The sequence below is a fragment of the Carcharodon carcharias genome, chromosome 5 (assembly GCF_017639515.1).
Source record: "Carcharodon carcharias isolate sCarCar2 chromosome 5, sCarCar2.pri, whole genome shotgun sequence".
Lineage (NCBI taxonomy): Eukaryota > Metazoa > Chordata > Chondrichthyes > Lamniformes > Lamnidae > Carcharodon > Carcharodon carcharias.
In genome coordinates, this window is record NC_054471.1 from 69,050,457 (window position 1) to 69,068,713 (window position 18,257).

Sequence of the window (18,257 nt, forward strand, 5' to 3'; positions counted from 1 at the left end):
ACAGTGCTCTTGCTCTGCTGTATTATCACTATGTGACAGTGCTCTCACTCTGGTATATTATAACTATGTGACAGTGCTCTCACTCTGGTATATTATCACTATCTGAGATTGCTCTCACTCTGTATATTATAACTATGTGACAGTGCTCTCACTCTGTGTATTATCATTATGTGACAGTGCTCTCACTCTGGTATATTATCAGTATCTGAGACTGTTCTCACTCTGTGTATTATCACTATCTGAGAGTGCTCTCACTCTGTGTATTATCACTATGTGACAGTGCTCTCACTCTGTGTATTATAACTATGTGACAGTGCTCTCACTCTGGTTTATTCCCACTATGTGACCGTGCTCTCGCTCAGTGTGTTATCACTATGTGACAGTGCTCTCACTCTGTGTATTATCACTATGTGACAGTGCTCTCACTCTGATGTATTATCACTATCTCAGAGTGCTCTCACTCTGTGTATTATCACTATGTGACAGTGTTCTCACTCTGGTGTATTTTCACTATGCGACAGTGCTCTCACTCTGGTGTATTCTCACTATGTGACAGTGCTCTCACTCTGTGTATTATCACGATGTGACAGTGTTCTCACTCTGGTGTATTATCACGACGTGACAGTGCTCTCACTCTGGTGTATTATCACTATGTGACAGTGCTCGCACTCTGTGTATTATCACTATGTGACAGTGCTCTCACTCTGTGTATTATCACTATGTGACACTGCTCTCGCTCTGCTGTATTATCACTATGTGACAATGCTCTCACTTTGGTGTATTATCACGATGTGACAGTGCTCTCGCTCTGGTGTATTTTCACTATGTGACAGTGCTCTCACTCTGGTGTATTATCAGTATGTGACAGTGCTCTCGCTCTGCTGTATTATCACTATGTAACAGTGCTCTCACTCTGGTTTATTCTCAATATGTGGCAGTGCTCGCACTCTGGTTTATTCTCACTATGTGACAGTGCTCTCACTCTGGTGTATTATCACTGTGTGACAGTGATCTCACTCTGGTTTATTCTCACTATGTGACAATGATCTCACTCTAGTGTATTATCACTATGTGATAGTGCTCCCACTCTGCTATATTCTCACCATGTGACAGTGTTCTCACTCTGGGGCATTCTCACTATGTGACAGTGATCTCACTCTGGTTTATTCTCACTATGTGACAGTGCTCTCACTTGGGTGTATTATCACTATGTGAAAGTTTCTCATTCTGGTGTATTCTCACTATATGACAGTGCTCTCACTCTGGTGTATTATCACTATGTGACAGTGCTTTCACTCTGGTGTATTATCACTATGTGACAGTGCTCTCACTCTGTGTATTATCACTATGTGACAGTGCTCTCGCTCAGCTGTATTATCTCTATGTGACAGTGCTCTCACTCTGGGGCATTCTCACTATGTGACGGTGCTCTCACTCTGGTTTATTCTCAATATGTGGCAGTGCTCGCACTCTGGTTTATTCTCACTATGTGACAGTGCTCTCACTCTGGTGTATTATCACTGTGTGACAGTGATCTCACTCTGGTTTATTCTCACTATGTGACAATGATCTCACTCTAGTGTATTATCACTATGTGATAGTGCTCCCACTCTGCTATATTCTCACTATGTGAGAGTGTTCTCACTCTGGGGCCTTCTCACTATGTGACAGTTTTCTAACTCTGGTTTATTCTCACTATGTGACAGTGCTCTCACTTGGGTGTATTATCACTATGTGAAAGTTTCTCATTCTGGTGTATTCTCACTATATGACAGTGCTCTCACTCTGGTGTATTATCACTATGTGACAGTGCTTTCACTCTGGTGTATTATCACTATGTGACAGTGCTCTCACTCTGTGTATTATCACTATGTGACAGTGCTCTCGCTCAGCTGTATTATCTCTATGTGACAGTGCTCTCACTCTGGTATATTATAACTATGTGTCAGTGCTCTCACGCTGGTATATTATCACTATCTGTGAGTGCTCTCACTCTGTATATTATAACTATGTGACAGTGCTCTCACTCTGTGTATTATCACTATGAGACAGTGCTCTCACTCTGGTATATTATCATTAGCTGAGAGTGTTCTGACTCTGTGTATTATCACTATCTGAGAGTGCTCTCACTCTGTTTATTATCACTATGTGACAGTGCTCTCACTCTGGAGTATTATCGCTATCTGAGAGTGTTCTCACTTTCTGTATTATCACTATGTGACAGTGCTCTCACTGTGTGTATTATAACTATGTGACAGTGCTCTCACTCTGGTATATTCCCACTATGTGACAGTGCTCTCACTCTGTGTATTATCACTATGTGACAGTGCTCTCACTCTGGAGTATTATCGCTATCTGAGAGTGTTCTCACTTTGTGTATTATCACTATGTGACAGTGCTCTCACTCTGGTTTATTCCCGCTATGTGACAGTGCTCTCACTCTGTGTATTATCACTATGTGACAGTGCTCTCACTCTGAAGTATTATCGCTATCTGAGCGTGTTCTCACTCTGTGTATTATCACTATGTGACAGTGCTCTCACTCTGATGTATTATCACTAACTCAGAGTGCTCTCACTCTGTGTATTATAACTATGTGACAGTGCTCTCACTCTGTGTATTATAACTATGTGACAGTGCTCTCACTTGGGTGTATTATCACTATGTGAAAGTGCTCTCATTCTGGTGTATTCTCACTATATGACAGTGCTCTCACTCTGGTGTATTTTCACTATGTGACAGTGGTCTCACTCTGGTGTATTATCACTATGTGACAGTGCTCTCGCTCTGCTGTATTGTCACTATGTGACAGTGCTCTCACTCTGTATTATCACTATGTGACAGTGCTCTCGCTCAGCTGTATTATCTCTATGTGACAGTGCTCTCACTCTGGTATATTATAACTATGTGACTGTGGTCTCACTCTGGTATATTATCACTATCTGAGAGTGCTCTCACTCTGTATATTCTAACTATGTGACAGTGATCTCACTCTGTGTATTATCACTATGAGACACTGCTCTCACTCTGGTATATTATCATTAGCTGTGAGTGTTCTCACTCTGTGTATTATCACTATCTGAGAGTGCTCTCACTCTGTGTATTATCACTATGTGACAGTGCTCTCACTCTGGAGTATTATCGCTATCTGAGAGTGTTCTCACTTTGTGTATTATCACTATGTGACAGTGCTCTCACTCTGTGTATTATAACTATGTGACAGTGCTCTCACTCTGGTATATTCCCACTCTGTGACAGTGCTCTCACTCTGTGTATTATCACTATGTGACAGTGCTCTCACTCTGGAGTATTATCGCTATCTGAGAGTGTTCTCACTCTCTGTATTATCACTATGTGCCAGTGCTCTCACTCTGGTTTATTCCCACTATGTGACAGTGCTCTCACTCTGTGTATTATCACTATGTGACAGTGCTCTCACTCTGAAGTATTATCGCTATCTGATAGTGTTCTCACTCTGTGTATTATCACTATGTGACAGTGCTCTCACTCTGATGTATTATCACTATCTCAGAGTGCTCTCACTCTGTGTATTATAACTATGTGACCGTGCTCTCACTCTGGTGTATTATCACTATGTGACAGTGCTCTCACTCTGGTTTATTCCCACTATGTGACAGTGCTCTCACTCTGTGTATTATCACTATGTGACAGTTTTCTCACTCTGATGTATTATCACTATCTCAGAGTGCTCTCACTCTGTGTATTAAAACTATGTGACAGTGCTCTCACTCTGGTGTATTATCACTGTGTGACAGTGATCTCACTCTGGTTTATTCTCACTATGTGACAATGATCTCACTCTAGTGTATTCTCACTATGTGATAGTGCTCCCACTCTGCTATATTCTCACTATGTGACTGTGCTCTCACTCTGAGGCATTCTCACTATGTGACAGTGATCTCACTCTGTTTTATTCTCACTATGTGACAGTGCTCTCACTTTGGTGTATTATCACTATGTGAAAGTGCTCTCATTCTGGTGTATTCTCACTATATGACAGTGCTCTCACTCTGGTGTATTATCACTATGTGACTGTGATCTCACCCAGATGCATTATCACGATGTGACAGTGCTCTCACTCTGGTGTATTTTCACTATGTGACAGTGCTCTCACTCTGGTGTATTATCAGTATGTGACAGTGCTCTCGCTCTGCTGTATTATCCCTATGTGACAGTGCTCTCACTCTGGTTTATTCTCAATATGTGGCAGTGCTCTCACTCTGGTTTATTCTCACTATGTGACAGTGCTCTCACTCTGGTGTATTATCACTGTGTGACAGTGATCTCACTCTGGTTTATTCTCACTATGTGACAATGATCTCACTCTAGTGTATTATCACTGTGTGACAGTGCTCTCTCTCTGGTTTATTCCCACTATGTGACAGTGCTCTCACTCTGGGGCATTCTCACTATGTGACATTGCTCTCACTCTGGTTTATTCTCAATATGTGGCAGTGCTCGCACTCTGGTTTATTCTCACTATGTGACAGTGCTCTCACTCTGGTGTATTATCACTGTGTGACAGTGATCTCACTCTGGTTTATTCTCACTATGTGACAATGATCTCACTCTAGTGTATTATCACTATGTGATAGTGCTCCCACTCTGCTATATTCTCACTATGTGACAGTGTTCTCACTCTGGGGCATTCTCACTATGTGACAGTGATCTAACTCTGGTTTATTCTCACTATGTGACAGTGCTCTCACTTGGGTGTATTATCACTATGTGAAAGTTTCTCATTCTGGTGTATTCTCACTATATGACAGTGCTCTCACTCTGGTGTATTATCACTATGTGACAGTGCTCTCACTCTGTGTATTATCACTATGTGACAGTGCTCTCGCTCTGCTGTATTATCACTATGTTACAGTGCTCTCACTCTGGTATATTATAACTATGTGACAGTGCTCTCACTCTGGTATATTATCACTATCTGAGAGTGCTCTCACTCTGGTGTATTATCACAATGTGACAGTGCTCTCCCTCTGCTGTATTATCACTATGTGACAGTGCTCTCACTCTGGTATATTATAACTATGTGACAGTGCTCTCACTCTGGTATATTATCACTATGTGACAGTGCTCTCGCTCTGTATATTATCACTATGTGACAGTGCTCTCACTCTGGTGTATTATCACTATGTGACAGTGCTCTCACTCTGTATTATCACCATGTGACAGTGCTCTTGCTCTGCTGTATTATCACTATGTGACAGTGCTCTCACTCTGGTATATTATAACTATGTGACAGTGCTCTCACTCTGGTATATTATCACTATCTGAGATTGCTCTCACTCTGTATAGTATAACTATGTGACAGTGCTCTCACTCTGTGTATTATCACTATGTGACAGTGCTCTCACTCTGGTATATTATCATTATCTGAGACTGTTCTCACTCTGTGTATTATCACTATCTGAGAGTGCTCTCACTCTGTGTATTATCACTACGTGACAGTGCTCTCACTCTGGAGTATTATCACTATCTGAGATTGTTCTCAATTTGTGTGTTATCACTATGTGACAGTGCTCTCACTCTGTGTATAATAACTATGTGATAGTGCTCTCACTCTGGTTTATTCCCACTATGTGACCGTGCTCTCACTCTGTGTATTATCACTATGTGACAGTGTTCTCACTCTGGTGTATTTTCACTATGCGACAGTGCTCTCACTCTGGTGTATTCTCACTATGTGACACTGCTCTCACTCTGGTGTATTATCACGATGTGAAAGTGTTCTCACTCTGGTGTATTATCACTATGTGACAGTGATCTCACTCTGATGTATTCTCATTATCTAACAGTGATCTCATTCTGGTTTATTCTCTCAATGTGAGAGTGCTCTCACTCTAGTGTATTATCACTATGTGACAGTGCTCTCGCTCTGCTGTATTATCACTATGTGACAGTGCTCTCACTCTTGTATATCATAACTATGTGACAGTGCTCTCACTCTGGTATATTATCACTATCTGAGAGTGCTCTCACTCTGTATATTATAACTATTTGACAGTGCTCTCACTCTGTGTATTTTCACTATGAGACAGTGCTCTCACTCTGGTATATTTTCATTATCTGAGACTGTCTCACTCTGTGCATTATCACTATCTGAGAGTGCTCTCACTCTGTGTATTATCACTATGTGACAATGCTCTCACTCTGGAGTATTATCGCTATCTGAGAGTGTTCTCAATTTGTGTATTATCACTATGTGAAAGTGCTCTCGCTCTGCTGTATTGTCACTATGTGACAGTGATCTCACTCTGGTGTATTATCACTATGTGACAGTGCTCTCACTCTGGTGTATTATCACGATGTGACAGTGTTCTCACTCTGGTGTATTATCACTATGTGACAGTGATCTCACTCTTGTGTATTCTCACTATGTGACAGCGCTCTCACTCAGTGTATTATCACGATGTGACAGTGTTCTCACTCTGGTGTATTATCAGAATGTGACAGTGTTCTCACTCTGGTGTATTATCACTATGTGACTGTGATCTCACTCTGATGTATTATCATTATGTAACAGTGATCTCATTCTTGTTCATTCTCTGAATGTGAGAGTGCTCTCACTCTAGTGTATTATCACAATGTGACAGTGCTCTCACTCTGGTTTATTCTCAATATGTGGCAGTGCTCTCACTCAGGTTTATTCTCACTATGTGACAGTGATCTCACTCTGGTTTATTATCACTATGTAACAATGATCTCACTCTAGTGTATTATCACTATGTGACATTGCTCTCACTCTGATTTATTCCCACGATGTGACAGTGCTCTCCCTCTGGGGCATTCTCACTATGTGACAGTGCTCTCACTCTGGTTTATTTTCAATATGTGGCAGTGCTCTCAATCTGGTTTATTCTCACTATGTGACAGTGCTCTCACTCTGGTGTATTATCACTGTGTGACAGTGATCTCACTCTGGTTTATTCTCACTATGTGACAATGATCTCACTCTAGTGTATTATCACTATGTGCTAGTGCTCCCACTCTGCTATATTCTCACTATGTGACAGTGCTCTCACTCTGGGGCATTCTCACTATGTGACAGTGATCTCACTCTGGTTTATTCTCATTATGTGACTGTGCCCTCATTTGGGTGTATTATCACTATGTGAAAGTGCTCTCATTCTGGTGTATTCTCACTATATGACAGTGCTCTCACTCTGGTGTATTATCACTATGAGACAGTGCTCTCGCTCTACTGTATTATCACTATGTGACAGTGCTCTCACTCTGTGTATTATCACTATGTGACAGTGCTCTCACTCTGGTATATTATAACTATGTGACAGTGCTCTCACTCTGGTATATTATCACTATCTGAGAGTGCTCTCACTCTGTATATTATAACTATGTGACAGTGCTCTCACTCTGTGTATTATCACTATGAGACAGTGCTCTCACTCTGGTATATTATCATTAGCTGAGAGTGTTCTCACTCTGTGTATTATCACTATCTGAGAGTGCTCTCACTCTGTGTATTATCACTATGTGACAGTGCTCTCACTCTGGATTATTATCGCTATCTGAGAGTGTTCTCACTTTGTGTATTATCACAATATCACAATGTGACAGTGCTCTCACTCTGTGTATTATAACTATGTGACAGTGCTCTCACTCTGGTTTATTCCCACTATGTGACCGTGCTCTCGCTCTGTGTGTTATCACTATGTGACAGTGCTCTCACTCTGTGAATGATCACTATGTGACAGTGCACTCACTCTGTGTATTATCACTATGTGACAGTGCTCTCACTCTGAAGCATTATCGCTATCTGAGAGTGTTCTCACTCTGTGTATTATCACTATGTGACAGTGCTCTCACTCTGATGTATTATCACTCTCTCAGAGTGCTCTCACGCTATGTATTATAACTATGTGACAGTGCTCTCACTCTGGTGTATTATCACTGTGTGACAGTGATCTCACTCTGATTTATTCCCACGATGTGACAGTGATCTCACTCTGGTTTATTATCACTATGTAACAATGATCTCACTCTAGTGTATTATCACTATGTGACATTGCTCTCACTCTGATTTATTCCCACGATGTGACAGTGCTCTCCCTCTGGGGCATTCTCACTATGTGACAGTGCTCTCACTCTGGTTTATTTTCAATATGTGGCAGTGCTCTCACTCTGGTGTATTATCACTGTGTGACAGTGATCTCACTCTGGTTTATTCTCACTATGTGACAATGATCTCACTCTAGTGTATTCTCACTGTGTGATAGTGCTCCCACTCTGCTATATTCTCTCTATGTGACAGTGCTCTCTCTCTGAGGCATTCTCACTATGTGACAGTGATCTCATTCTGGTTTATTCTCACTATGTGACAGTGCTCTCACTTTGGTGTATTATCACTATGTGAAAGTGCTCTCATTCTGGTGTATTCTCACTATATGACAGTGCTCTCACTCTGGTGTCTTATCACTATGTGACTGTGATCTCACCCAGATGCATTATCACGATGTGACAGTGCTCTCACTCTGGTGTATTTTCACTATGTGACAGTGCTCTCACTCTGGTGTATTATCACTATGTGACAGTGCTCTCACTCTGGTATATTATAACTATGTGACAGTGCTCTCACTCTGGTATATTATCACCATCTGAGAGTGCTCTCACTCTGTGTATTATAACTATGTGACAGTGCTCTCACTCTGTGTATTATCACTATGAGACAGTGCTCTTACTCTGGTATATTATCATTAGCTGAGAGTGTTCTCACTCTGTGTATTATCACTATCTGAGAATGCTCTCACTCTGTGTATTATCACTACGTGACAGTGCTCTCACTCTGGAGTATTATCGCTATCTGAGAGTGTTCTCACTTTGTGTATTATCACTATGTGACAGTGCTCTCACTCTGTGTATTATAACTATGTGACAGTGCTCTCACTCTGGTTTATTCCCACTATGTGACAGTGCTCTCACTCTGTGTATTATCACTATGTGACAGTGCTCTCACTCTGGAGTATTATCGCTATCTGAGAGTGTTCTCACTCTGTGTATTATCACTATGTGACAGTGCTCTCACTCTGGTTTATTCCCTCTATGTGACAGTGCTCTCACTCTGTGTATTATCACTATGTGACTGTGCTCTCACTCCGAAGTATTATCGCTATCTGAGAGTGTTCTCACTCTGTGTATTATCACTATGTGACAGTGCTCTCACTCTGATGTATTATCACTATCTCAGAGTGCTCTCACTCTGTGTATAATAACTATGTGACAGTGCTCTCACTCTGGTGTATTATCACTGTGTGACAGTGATCTCACTTCTGGTTTATTCTCACTATGTGACAATGATCTCACTCTAGTGTATTCTCACTATGTGATAGTGCTCCCACTCTGCTATATTCTCACTATGTGACATTGCTCTCACTCAGAGGCATTCTCACTATGTGACAGTGATCTCACTCTGGTTTATTCTCACTATGTGACAGTGCTCTCACTTTGGTCTATTATCACTATGTGAAAGTGCTCTCATTCTGGTGTATTTTCACTATATGACAGTGCTCTCACTCTGGTGTATTATCACTATGTGTCTGTGATCTCACCCAGATGCATTATCACGATGTGACAGTGCTCTCACTCTGGTGTATTTTCACTATGTGACAGTGCTCTCACTCTGGTGTATTATCACTATGTGACAGTGCTCTCGCTCTGCTGTATTATCACTATGAGACAGTGTTCTCACTCTGGTATATTATCATTAGCTGAGAGTGTTCTCACTCTGTGTATTATCACTATCTGAGAGTGCTCTCACTCTGTGTATTATCACTATGTGACAGTGCTCTCACTCTGGAGTATTATCGCTATCTGAGAGTGTTCTCACTTTGTGTATTTTCACTATGTGACAGTGCTCTCACTCTGGTGTATTATCACTATGTGACAGTGCTCTCGCTCTGCTGTATTATCACTATGTGACAGTGCTCTCACTCTGTGTATTATCACTGTGTGACAGTGCTCTCGCTCAGCAGCATTATCTCTATGTGACAGTGCTCTCACTCTGGTGTATTATCTCTATGTGACAGTGCTCTCACTCTGGTATATTATAACTATGTGACAGTGCTCTCACTCTGGTATATTATCACTATCTGAGAGTGCTCTCACTCTGTATATTATAACTATGTGACAGTGCTCTCACTCTGTGTATTATCACTATGAGACAGTGCTCTCACTCTGGTATATTATCATTAGCTGAGAGTGTTCTCACTCTGTGTATTATCACTATCTGAGAGTGCTCTCTCTCTGGAGTATTATCGCTATCGGAGAGTGTTCTCACTTTGTGTATTATCACTATGTGACAGTGCTCTCACTCTGTGTATTATCACTATGAGACAGTGCTCTCACTCTGGTATATTATCATTAGCTGAGAGTGTTCTCACTCTGTGTATTATCACTATCTGAGAGTGCTCTCACTCTTTGTATTATCACTACGTGACAGTGCTCTCACTCTGGAGTATTATCGCTATCTGAGAGTGTTCTCACTTTGTGTATTATCACTATGTGACAGTGCTCTCAATCTGTGTATTATAACTATGTGACAGTGCTCTCACTCTGTGTATTATCACTATGTGACAGTGCTCTCGCTCAGCTGTATTATCTCTACGTGACAGTGCTCTCACTCTGGTATATTATAACTATTTGACAGTGCTCTCACTCTGGTATATTATCACTATCTGAGAGTGCTCTCACTCTGTATATTATAACTATGTGACAGTGCTCTCACTCTGTGTATTATCACGATGAGACAGTGCTCTCACTCTGGTATATTATCATTAGCTGAGAGTGTTCTCACTCTGTGTATTATCACTATCTGAGAGTGCTCTCACTCTGTGTATTATCACTATGTGACAGTGCTCTCACTTTGGAGTATTATCGCTATCTGAGAGTGTTCTCACTTTGTGTATTATCACTATGTGACAGTGCTCTCACTCTGTGCATTATAACTATGCGACAGTGCTCTCACTCTGGTTTATTCCCTCTATGTGACAGTGCTCTCACTCTGTGTATTATCACTATGTGACAGTGCTTTCACTCTGAAGTATTATCGCTATCTGAGAGTGTTCTCACTCTGTGTATTATCACTATGTGACAGTGCTCTCACTCTGATGTATTATCACTATCTCAGAGTGCTCTCACTCTGTGTATTATAACTATGTGACAGTGCTCTCACTCTGGTGTATTATCACTGTGTGACAGTGATCTCACTCTGGTTTATTCTCACTATGTGACAATGATCTCACTCTAGTGTATTCTCACTATGTGATAGTGCTCCCACTCTGCTATATTCTCACTATGTGACAGTGCTCTCACTCTGAGGCATTCTCACTATGTGACAGTGATCTCATTCTGGTTTATTCTCACTATGTGACAGTGCTCTCACTTTGGTGTATTATCACTATGTGAAAGTGCTCTCATTCTGGTGTATTCTCACTATATGTCAGTGCTCTCACTCTGGTGTATTATCACTTTGTGACTGTGATCTCACCCAGATGCATTATCACGATGTGACAGTGCTCTCACTCTGGTGTATTTTCACTAACTGACAGTGTTCTCACTCTGGTGTATTATCAGTATGTGACAGTCCTCTCGCTCTGCTGTATTATCACTATGTGACAGTGCTCTCACTCAGTGTATTATCACTATGTGACAGTGCTCTCGCTCTGCTGTATTATCACTATGTGACAGTGCTCTCACTCTGGGCTATTATCACTATGTGACAGTGCTCTCACTCTGGTATATTATAACTATGTGACAGTGCTCTCACTCTGGTATATTATCACTATCTGTGAGTGCTCTCACTCTGTATATTATAACTATGTGACAGTGCTTTCACTCTGTGTATTATCACTATGAGACAGTGCTCTCACTCTGGTATATTATCATTAGCTGAGAGTGTTCTCACTCTGTGTATTATCACTATCTGAGAGTGCTCTCACTCTGTGTATTATCACTATGTGACAGTGCTCTCACTCTGGAGTATTATCGCTATCTGAGAGTGTTCTCACTTTGTGTATTTTCACTATGTGACAGTGCTCTCACTCTGGTGTATTATCACTATGTGACAGTGCTCTCGCTCTGCTGTATTATCACTATGTGACAGTGCTCTCACTCTGTGTATTATCACTATGTGACAGTGCTCTCACTCTGATGTATTATCACTATCTCAGAGTGCTCTCACTCTGTGTATTATAACTATGTGACAGTGCTCTCACTCTGGTGTATTATCACTGTGTGACAGTGATCTCACTCTGGTTTATTCTCACTATGTGACAATGATCTCACTCTAGTGTATTCTCACTATGTGATAGTGCTCCCACTCTGCTATATTCTCACTATGTGACAGTGCTCTCACTCTGAGGCATTCTCACTATGTGACAGTGATCTCATTCTGGTTTATTCTCACTATGTGACAGTGCTCTCACTTTGGTGTATTATCACTATGTGAAAGTGCTCTCATTCTGGTGTATTCTCACTATATGTCAGTGCTCTCACTCTGGTGTATTATCACTTTGTGACTGTGATCTCACCCAGATGCATTATCACGATGTGACAGTGCTCTCACTCTGGTGTATTTTCACTAACTGACAGTGTTCTCACTCTGGTGTATTATCAGTATGTGACAGTCCTCTCGCTCTGCTGTATTATCACTATGTGACAGTGCTCTCACTCAGTGTATTATCACTATGTGACAGTGCTCTCGCTCTGCTGTATTATCACTATGTGACAGTGCTCTCACTCTGGGCTATTATCACTATGTGACAGTGCTCTGACTCTGGTATATTATAGCTATGTGACAGTGCTCTCACTCTGGTATATTATCACTATCTGTGAGTGCTCTCACTCTGTATATTATAACTATGTGACAGTGCTTTCACTCTGTGTATTATCACTATGAGACAGTGCTCTCACTCTGGTATATTATCATTAGCTGAGAGTGTTCTCACTCTGATGTATTATCACTATCTCAGAGTGCTCTCACTCTGTGTATAATAACTATGTGACAGTGCTCTCACTCTGGTGTATTATCACTGTGTGACAGTGATCTCACTTCTGGTTTATTCTCACTATGTGACAATGATCTCACTCTAGTGTATTCTCACTATGTGATAGTGCTCCCACTCTGCTATATTCTCACTATGTGACATTGCTCTCACTCAGAGGCATTCTCACTATGTGACAGTGATCTCACTCTGGTTTATTCTCACTATGTGACAGTGCTCTCACTTTGGTCTATTATCACTATGTGAAAGTGCTCTCATTCTGGTGTATTTTCACTATATGACAGTGCTCTCACTCTGGTGTATTATCACTATGTGTCTGTGATCTCACCCAGATGCATTATCACGATGTGACAGTGCTCTCACTCTGGTGTATTTTCACTATGTGACAGTGCTCTCACTCTGGTGTATTATCACTATGTGACAGTGCTCTCGCTCTGCTGTATTATCACTATGAGACAGTGTTCTCACTCTGGTATATTATCATTAGCTGAGAGTGTTCTCACTCTGTGTATTATCACTATCTGAGAGTGCTCTCACTCTGTGTATTATCACTATGTGACAGTGCTCTCACTCTGGAGTATTATCGCTATCTGAGAGTGTTCTCACTTTGTGTATTTTCACTATGTGACAGTGCTCTCACTCTGGTGTATTATCACTATGTGACAGTGCTCTCGCTCTGCTGTATTATCACTATGTGACAGTGCTCTCACTCTGTGTATTATCACTGTGTGACAGTGCTCTCGCTCAGCAGCATTATCTCTATGTGACAGTGCTCTCACTCTGGTGTATTATCTCTATGTGACAGTGCTCTCACTCTGGTATATTATAACTATGTGACAGTGCTCTCACTCTGGTATATTATCACTATCTGAGAGTGCTCTCACTCTGTATATTATAACTATGTGACAGTGCTCTCACTCTGTGTATTATCACTATGAGACAGTGCTCTCACTCTGGTATATTATCATTAGCTGAGAGTGTTCTCACTCTGTGTATTATCACTATCTGAGAGTGCTCTCTCTCTGGAGTATTATCGCTATCGGAGAGTGTTCTCACTTTGTGTATTATCACTATGTGACAGTGCTCTCACTCTGTGTATTATCACTATGAGACAGTGCTCTCACTCTGGTATATTATCATTAGCTGAGAGTGTTCTCACTCTGTGTATTATCACTATCTGAGAGTGCTCTCACTCTTTGTATTATCACTACGTGACAGTGCTCTCACTCTGGAGTATTATCGCTATCTGAGAGTGTTCTCACTTTGTGTATTATCACTATGTGACAGTGCTCTCAATCTGTGTATTATAACTATGTGACAGTGCTCTCACTCTGTGTATTATCACTATGTGACAGTGCTCTCGCTCAGCTGTATTATCTCTACGTGACAGTGCTCTCACTCTGGTATATTATAACTATTTGACAGTGCTCTCACTCTGGTATATTATCACTATCTGAGAGTGCTCTCACTCTGTATATTATAACTATGTGACAGTGCTCTCACTCTGTGTATTATCACGATGAGACAGTGCTCTCACTCTGGTATATTATCATTAGCTGAGAGTGTTCTCACTCTGTGTATTATCACTATCTGAGAGTGCTCTCACTCTGTGTATTATCACTATGTGACAGTGCTCTCACTTTGGAGTATTATCGCTATCTGAGAGTGTTCTCACTTTGTGTATTATCACTATGTGACAGTGCTCTCACTCTGTGCATTATAACTATGCGACAGTGCTCTCACTCTGGTTTATTCCCTCTATGTGACAGTGCTCTCACTCTGTGTATTATCACTATGTGACAGTGCTTTCACTCTGAAGTATTATCGCTATCTGAGAGTGTTCTCACTCTGTGTATTATCACTATGTGACAGTGCTCTCACTCTGATGTATTATCACTATCTCAGAGTGCTCTCACTCTGTGTATTATAACTATGTGACAGTGCTCTCACTCTGGTGTATTATCACTGTGTGACAGTGATCTCACTCTGGTTTATTCTCACTATGTGACAATGATCTCACTCTAGTGTATTCTCACTATGTGATAGTGCTCCCACTCTGCTATATTCTCACTATGTGACAGTGCTCTCACTCTGAGGCATTCTCACTATGTGACAGTGATCTCATTCTGGTTTATTCTCACTATGTGACAGTGCTCTCACTTTGGTGTATTATCACTATGTGAAAGTGCTCTCATTCTGGTGTATTCTCACTATATGTCAGTGCTCTCACTCTGGTGTATTATCACTTTGTGACTGTGATCTCACCCAGATGCATTATCACGATGTGACAGTGCTCTCACTCTGGTGTATTTTCACTAACTGACAGTGTTCTCACTCTGGTGTATTATCAGTATGTGACAGTCCTCTCGCTCTGCTGTATTATCACTATGTGACAGTGCTCTCACTCAGTGTATTATCACTATGTGACAGTGCTCTCGCTCTGCTGTATTATCACTATGTGACAGTGCTCTCACTCTGGGCTATTATCACTATGTGACAGTGCTCTCACTCTGGTATATTATAACTATGTGACAGTGCTCTCACTCTGGTATATTATCACTATCTGTGAGTGCTCTCACTCTGTATATTATAACTATGTGACAGTGCTTTCACTCTGTGTATTATCACTATGAGACAGTGCTCTCACTCTGGTATATTATCATTAGCTGAGAGTGTTCTCACTCTGTGTATTATCACTATCTGAGAGTGCTCTCACTCTGTGTATTATCACTATGTGACAGTGCTCTCACTCTGGAGTATTATCGCTATCTGAGAGTGTTCTCACTTTGTGTATTTTCACTATGTGACAGTGCTCTCACTCTGGTGTATTATCACTATGTGACAGTGCTCTCGCTCTGCTGTATTATCACTATGTGACAGTGCTCTCACTCTGTGTATTATCACTATGTGACAGTGCTCTCACTCTGATGTATTATCACTATCTCAGAGTGCTCTCACTCTGTGTATTATAACTATGTGACAGTGCTCTCACTCTGGTGTATTATCACTGTGTGACAGTGATCTCACTCTGGTTTATTCTCACTATGTGACAATGATCTCACTCTAGTGTATTCTCACTATGTGATAGTGCTCCCACTCTGCTATATTCTCACTATGTGACAGTGCTCTCACTCTGAGGCATTCTCACTATGTGACAGTGATCTCATTCTGGTTTATTCTCACTATGTGACAGTGCTCTCACTTTGGTGTATTATCACTATGTGAAAGTGCTCTCATTCTGGTGTATTCTCACTATATGTCAGTGCTCTCACTCTGGTGTATTATCACTTTGTGACTGTGATCTCACCCAGATGCATTATCACGATGTGACAGTGCTCTCACTCTGGTGTATTTTCACTAACTGACAGTGTTCTCACTCTGGTGTATTATCAGTATGTGACAGTCCTCTCGCTCTGCTGTATTATCACTATGTGACAGTGCTCTCACTCAGTGTATTATCACTATGTGACAGTGCTCTCGCTCTGCTGTATTATCACTATGTGACAGTGCTCTCACTCTGGGCTATTATCACTATGTGACAGTGCTCTGACTCTGGTATATTATAGCTATGTGACAGTGCTCTCACTCTGGTATATTATCACTATCTGTGAGTGCTCTCACTCTGTATATTATAACTATGTGACAGTGCTTTCACTCTGTGTATTATCACTATGAGACAGTGCTCTCACTCTGGTATATTATCATTAGCTGAGAGTGTTCTCACTCTGTGTATTATCACTATCTGAGAGTGCTCTCACTCTGTGTATTATCACTACGTGACAGTGCTCTCACTCTGGAGTATTATCGCTATCTGAGAGTGTTCTCACTTTGTGTATTTTCACTATGTGACAGTGCTCTCACTCTGGTGTATTATCACTATGTGACAGTGCTCTCGCTCTGCTGTATTATCACTATGTGACAGTGCTCTCACTCTGTGTATTATCACTAGGTGACAGTGCTCTCGCTCAGCTGTATTATCTCTATGTGACAGTGCTCTCACTCTGGTGTATTATCACCATGTGACAGTGCTCTCACTCTGTGTATTATCCTTTGTGACAGTGCTCTCGCTCTGTATATTATCACTATGTGACAGTGCTCTCACTCTGTTGTATTATCACTATGTGACAGTGCTCTCACTCTGTATTATCACCATGTGACAGTGCTCTTGCTCTGCTGTATTATCACTATGTGACAGTGCTCTCACTCTGGTGTATTATCACTGTGTGACAGTGATCTCACTCTGGTTTATTCTCACTATGTGACAATGATCTCACTCTAGTGTATTATCACTATGTGATAGTGCTCCCTCTCTGCTATATTCTCACTATGTGACAGTGCTCTCACTCTGGGGCATTCTCACTATGTGACAGTGATCTCACTCTGGTTTATTCTCACTATGTGACAGTGCTCTCATTTGGGTGTATTATCACTATGTGACAGTGTTCTCACTCTTGTGTATTATCATTATGTGACTGTGATCTCACTCTGGTGTATTATCACTATGTGACAGTGCTCTCACTCTGTGTATTATCACTATGTGACAGTGCTCTCGCTCAGCTGTATTATCTCTATGTGACAGTGCTCTCATCTGGTATATTATAACTATGTGACAGTGCTCTCACTCTGGTATATTATCACTATCTGAGAGTGCTCTCACTCTGTATATTATAACTATGTGACAGTGCTCTCGCTCTGTGTATTATCACGATGAGACAGTGCTCTCACTCTGGTATATTATCATTAGCTGAGAGTGTTCTCACTCTGTGTATTATCACCAACAGAGTGCTCTCACTCTGTGTATTATCACTATGTGACAGTGCTCTCACTCTGGAGTATTATCGCTATCTGAGAGTGTTCTCACTTTGTGTATTATCACTATGTGATAGTGCTCTCACTCTGTGCATTATAACTATGTGACAGTGCTCTCACTCTGGTTTATTCCCTCTATGTGACAGTGCTCTCACTCTGTGTATTATCACTATGTGACAGTGCTGTCACTCTGAAGTATTATCGCTATCTGAGAGTGTTCTCACTCTGTATTATCACTATGTGACAGTGCTCTCACTCTGATGTATTATCACTATCTCAGAGTGCTCTCACTCTGTGTATTATAACTATGTGACAGTGCTCTCACTCTGGTTTATTCTCACTATGTGACAATGATCTCACTCTAGTGTATTCTCACTATGTGATAGTGCTCCCACTCTG